Source organism: Rhinatrema bivittatum, chromosome 4 (genome assembly GCF_901001135.1).
Source record: "Rhinatrema bivittatum chromosome 4, aRhiBiv1.1, whole genome shotgun sequence".
In the NCBI taxonomy this organism is placed as follows: Eukaryota; Metazoa; Chordata; class Amphibia; order Gymnophiona; family Rhinatrematidae; genus Rhinatrema; species Rhinatrema bivittatum.
In genome coordinates this window covers 105,839,224-105,845,223 of record NC_042618.1, presented here as the reverse complement: position 1 = coordinate 105,845,223, position 6,000 = coordinate 105,839,224, and positions in this window count along the sequence as shown.

The window sequence follows — 6,000 nt, the reverse complement described above, 5'->3', positions numbered from 1 at the left end:
AAGGGGGGGGGGGGGGGGGGGGGAGGCAACGTGGTCTGTGGCCTTCGGTCACCAAAGGGGAGACACACAAGGACCGACCGCAAAAACTGTGAAATCAACTTACCAGACGCTGGGGGAATCGATGCGCGATTGGGACCCTGAGTTGGGGGAAAAGCTGAGGAAAAGTCCTCAAAACTTAAAACAGTTCTGTGAGGAAATTGTGAGGTAAAGTTCTCACGGAGTTCCACTGACTGCGAGGCAACTGCTGTACGGAAAAAAAGAGACTGAAGGGGGACCCCATGTGGCTACGGGGTTGGTGGCATGCTGGGCATGCTCAGTGTGCCAGTCAAAGTTCTAGAAACTTTGACAAAAGTGTTCCGTGACAGGGCTCCATCTGATGATGTCACTCATGTGTGAGGACTAGGATCCTACTTGTCCTGGGAGAATCCAAAAATCGTTTCGCTTCCTCTTTAGTAAGAAGGACCAGAGTTTCCCAGTGCTACACGACCCTCAATCGCGCCAGATACTGCAGCAAAAATGTTATGCCCTTAATAAAAAGCGCTAAACAGTAGGGAGTCATCTCCTTTTTGCTGCCAGCTCTTTTGCTGAAAAATCCAAGAAAATAAGGATTTTGTTTTCCATGCAAAAATCGTTTTCTGGTAGGCTTCCAATATCTTAATTTTATCGGTGAAATTTAGATATTTGGCTATCACCTCTCTAGGCCTTTGTGCCCCAGCTGTTGTAGGCCCCAGTCAATGTGCTCACTCAACCAGGATTTGACAGTCCATGACAGAGACTCCAAGATTATCAGGGAACCAAGCCTCACACCATCGAATAAGCACCTCACCCTGTATGGATTCCGGTACTCCCAAAATTTGAATATTATTCCATCTACTTTGATTTTCCAAATCGTCCATTTTGTTTTCCAACTCTGTAGCATTTCAGGAGTCGGCTCAATTCACAATCTGCCGAGTCTAAATGATCCTCATGGTGAGCCACTGTCTGATCCAACGCAGTTAGAGACAGCTGAGTGGTTTCAAACTTCTCATGTAATTTGTCTAGTGATGATTACAACTTTTGCAATTTGTCATTCAAAGCAGCCGAGACAGCTTGCATTAGTTTGCGCAACAGTGCCTCTGACACGTTCTCTGCCAATGTAGAGGCCTCTGGCATCATTTTCTCTTCCTTCAGGGAAGCTTCTTAGTAATTTTTCTTTTGCCTGTTCAATTCACTGCATTTTTTACCATCCGAATTTTTCATTAAAGTAGATGTTGAAGTAAGACAGCTAGTTTGACTGTGGTTCTCAAAAAATGATCAACAGATTAAGGTGGATATGCGGAAAATCTCGAGGAGCTCAGAGCTGCCACCTTCTCTCAGGCTAACTGCATACTGGAAGTCCATGTTTTGTTTTTCTTGTATGCTTTTATCCTACCTGAATAGGATCTGATGAAGAACTCAATAATTAAGATGGTTCACATGTATATCGTTGCTGTGGTTTTAGGTCCAAGTTGGAACGTTTTTCCCATGCTGTTGATTCTCTGTACCAATGTTTGGTGGTAGTTCTCGGTGCCCATATTCTTTTGGCACGGGTGCCTCTTGGCTCTGAATCTGTACTGTTACCTCTTTTGCAGATAATTCCTGGCTTAGACTTTGGCAGCATGCCTCTTAGACATAGGAATGCCTATGCTTTTGGGCCTCGTTGACTACTCTTGGCTTCCCTGGCCTGGCATTGTTCCTGGAGTTTGAATGAGCCTCTATGTGTGTGTGACTCTCTGGTGGACGCATCCATCGCCAGTGTTACTTGATGTGGGAGAGCTTGAAGACAGGCACCTATTTTCAGGACTTCCAGTTCTAATCACAAATGGATCTTGCTGTGGTGTCAACAGACTCATACACTGACTAGATGAGGTGGCACTCACTCTTTTGCATCCAGAATAGCCTGCCATTAACCCTCCTGCCCCCTGTCCAGAGATTCAACCAGGTGCTTCATTTCGATGATGGAGTAGTGCAAGTATTGCATTATATAGAGCTGATAAACTGTGATGTGAGTGTTGAGCATCAAGTTTTGGAATAACTTCCTAAAATTGTCTAGCATTCTGGGGTCCTTCCTGGGGGGAGAGGGTTTGGAAAAAATTCTGGTCTTTTTGGCTCGTTTCAATGCCAACTCCACCACCACAGACTGCTGTAGCAGTTGGACCACACTAACACCAGGAATTTGTTGAACTTTGGCTACCGGGGCACAGTAGGCTAGACTGTCACATTTTTGTTTGTAAATTCTGAGTTGATGAACTTGGATCACTTGGTTTAGACGGCGTTTCAATAATCCAGAATAGACCAAACACCTTGGTTCGAGGGTCCTTGTCCCTGCAGACATTAACTCATTCATATTCCAGATACCTAGACAAGTTGGTTATGGCATAAGTCTTCTGGTGGAGATGAATGCTCGGGCAGGTCAGATAAGGAGTCCAAGGAATCCCCATCAACCCTTCTTTTGAACTGATGTAGAGGGATGATAACCCACAACCTCAATAAAAAGGATGACCAGGCAGGAAACATCCATCCTCTCTTGAGAGGAGAATTCTCAGGCCTGTCCAATTGGCGGTGCCTAGTTTTCCATTCTCTGAAACTTGGCTAGACACTTGCACAGAGAGGAAAGGCCTGCCAATAGAGGCCTATTCTTCACCATTGGGATTTCCAGAGGCATAGAGGTGGGAGGGAATCCCCCTTGAGGAAACAAGTTAGACATCCCAGACAGGAGAAGCTGAAGGGTGCCCTTGTCACTGGCCATCAATTTGGCCACATGATCTATAGACTACTACATGCATTGGCCTGGAGTTGGAGAAGAGACATCCTCCTCTGAAACCAGTGTAGAATTATTCCCTTGAGAAGTATGTATTGGACTCAAGGAAGTGGACTGCTTTTATGTGCTGAGAGGGTCACTGAGAGCAGAGGCACAATGGAACAAAAGGGATCCAGAGTATCTAAGCGTAGTGGGAGGGACGCTGGCAGAGTGCTTTTGGTAGGCAACTTTGAAGGACCCCAGGCAGCTTTAGATCTGGAAAGAGAAGGTGAGATGAAGACAGGGCAATCAATATGGAGGAGGTTTGCTGCAAAGCGTGTCTGCTGGGGGCCCTCTGGAACTTGTCACACCCTGCAGTGTCAATGACTCCAGGGACTGGTGTACTGCCAAAGACTGAGGACTGCTCTGTGGACTGATGCATTGACAAGAAGCATTTGATGCTTCCACATCTTGCTTGACCTCTCACCTGTGGTGGATCCAGCAACACAACTGGGGGAGCTCCTGCTTGACACAGCATGGAGAGAGCTCAAAGAGGTCCCACTCTGAGAGGAAGAGCAGCCCTGCCTTTTTAGTGACTTTCGGAAGGCGACATTTGATCACAGTTATAGCAATTAGCCAATTCAGTCAGGGGCGGATTTTCAGAGCCCTGCTCGCGTAAATCCGCCCAAAACCGGGCGGATTTACGCGAGCAGGGCCCTGCGCGCCGGGAAGCCTATTTTACATAGGCCTCCCGGCGCGCGCAGAGCCCCGGGACTCGCGTAAGTCCCGGGGTTCTCGGAGGGGGGCGTGTCGGGGGGCAGGCCCGGTCGTCGCGGCGTTTCGGGGGCGTGTCGGCAGCGTTTTGGGGGCGGGTACGGGGGCGTGGCTACGGCCCGGGGGCGTGGCCGCGCCCTCCGTACCCGCCCCCAGGTCGCGGCCCGGCGCGCAGGAGGCCCGCTGGCGCGCGGGGATCCCTGACAAAGGTAAGGGGGGGGGTTTAGACAGGGCCGGGCGGGGGGGTTAGGTAGGGGAAGGGAGGGGAAGGTGAGGGGAGGGCAAAGGAAAGTTCCCTCCGAGACTGCTCCGATTTCGGAGCGGCCTTGGAGGGAACGGGGTAGGCTGCGCGGCTCGGCGCGCGCCGGCTATACAAAATTCATAGCCTTGCGCGCGCCGATCCAGGATTTTAGTGGATACGCGCGGCTCCGCGCGTATCTACTAAAATCCAGCGTACTTTTGTTTGCGCCTGGAGCGCAAACAAAAGTAGGCTGTTCGCGCTCGTTTTAAAATCCGCCCCTTAGTGGATACGCGCGGCTCCGCGCGTATCTACTAAAATCCAGCGTACTTTTGTTTGCGCCTGGAGCGCAAACAAAAGTAGGCTATTCGCGCGCCTTTTAAAATCCGCCCCTCAGTTTCCAGAAACTTGTAGCATAAAGCTTGGCTATCTATGAGAGCAGCCACATATACAGTCATTGAAGCCAGACATAGATGATTTTCTTCTTTTATTTATTTTATTTTTTTGGCACTGAAAAATGCTGTTGAGGGGCTGCTGAGGCAGTGAGGCAAATTAGAAATGGGAAGAATGCAGATAGAAAAATATCAAAAGATTAAGAGAGGATAAACATCCATTTAGAAGCTTGGACAAAAAAGAAAACCAAAAACCTGAAGGGCTCACAAGGCAGCATGGGCAGGGGAATTGCTACACATACTCTGTAGTAAAATATTGAGCTAGAGTGATAGGTCCATTCAGCGCTGTCACCTGCGTGTCATAGCTAATTCAGCCCTGCTTATCAGGAAACATTAAGCACTCACTGTAGCAGAAATTTCAATTAAAAGTCAATCAGTGGTTCAAAAGTAGGAACAAGAGGCAGATATCATCAAACTGTTTCCAGATCAGAAACCAGGATAAAAGCAAGATATGCCATGACAAGAGCAAGAGCAAGGAACTAGAAATTTTATTTATTGGAAAAGTAATTTGCTGCTGGTCTCACCCCTTCAGTAGCATGGTACTCATGTGATACAAGCTGGGGTGAGACTGCAGCAGGACAGAGTATTTTTCCAACTATCAGATTTTCTGAAGTCGATTCTCATACGTGGAATTAAGGGTCAAAAGTTGAAGGTCAGGGGTTCCCAACCTTTCAGGGTTCATGGATCCCCATACAATTCTCTTTAATGTTTGCATGCCATAACAAAATAAATGTTGAAAGCACTCCAGAATCATTCATAATATATAACAACATTTTTTTTATACAAACTGAATATATTCATGGAGATGGCAATTTCCAAAGCTATTTAAAAGTTCCACCTTCCAATCCAGCTGCAATGGGGAAAAGGAATCAAATTAAAAAGTTTTCCAGCTTGGCAAATTGGTACAATTTGGCAGAAAATTAGCACTGATGCCTGCAGCTCTGCAATCAGATTTTCAAAAGGAAACTGCCCACAGTTTCCTTTTGAAAATTTGGGCCGATGGGGAGAAACCTGTAGTTTTGAAGCAGGTGCAATGTGTGAGTATGCATGAGGATTTCAAAATTAAATCACTGCATGTATTTTTCCCTCCCTAAAACTAGCCCTGCTCCTTCCTACCCACAGGTAAAAGTATGTATACTGATCATAGCACAGGTGCTATTACCTTCAGTGGTGGTGAACAGCAATTTTCAAAATACCTTTTTACATGGATAAACAAGTGTTTATCCACATAAGTTTTGAAAATTGACCCCTTTTTACTCTGCTTTTCTTTTATACTTTTCTTTTATGATTTTTACACAAGGATACAGAAAATGTTTCTCACTAAATAATTTATTTTAGAAAAAGCAAAACAATAGCCTGCTTTTCAAAGGAAAGAAAGGCTTATGAGAGCTCCAACTTTGTGTCCTCCTAAATAACTTTTGTGTTTAATGTCTCACCCTCCCTCCTCAATTCCTGGTGGTCATCTTTCCCTTCTTCCTTCCTGGACTAGGGGGACCATTGCAGCCCTCTAGAATCATAAATCCCATTGCTGCACTTTTCAAGAATGTGGAAAACTGTTGTAATTTCGGCTGCACACTGAGGAAAGGAGATAAAGGCTGGGTTATTACAGTGCAGACTAGGGTGGTCCCCTATCCCTCCCTTTCTCTCTACCTATTACCAGCAGGATTCCTTGGGGTCCTCTCCTTCTCTTTCCTGATAGGCTGCCATCCACTCACTTCCCTTAATCAGATCAATCATGGATTCCTGTCCTCCTCTTTATCCTCCATTTCTTAATTCAT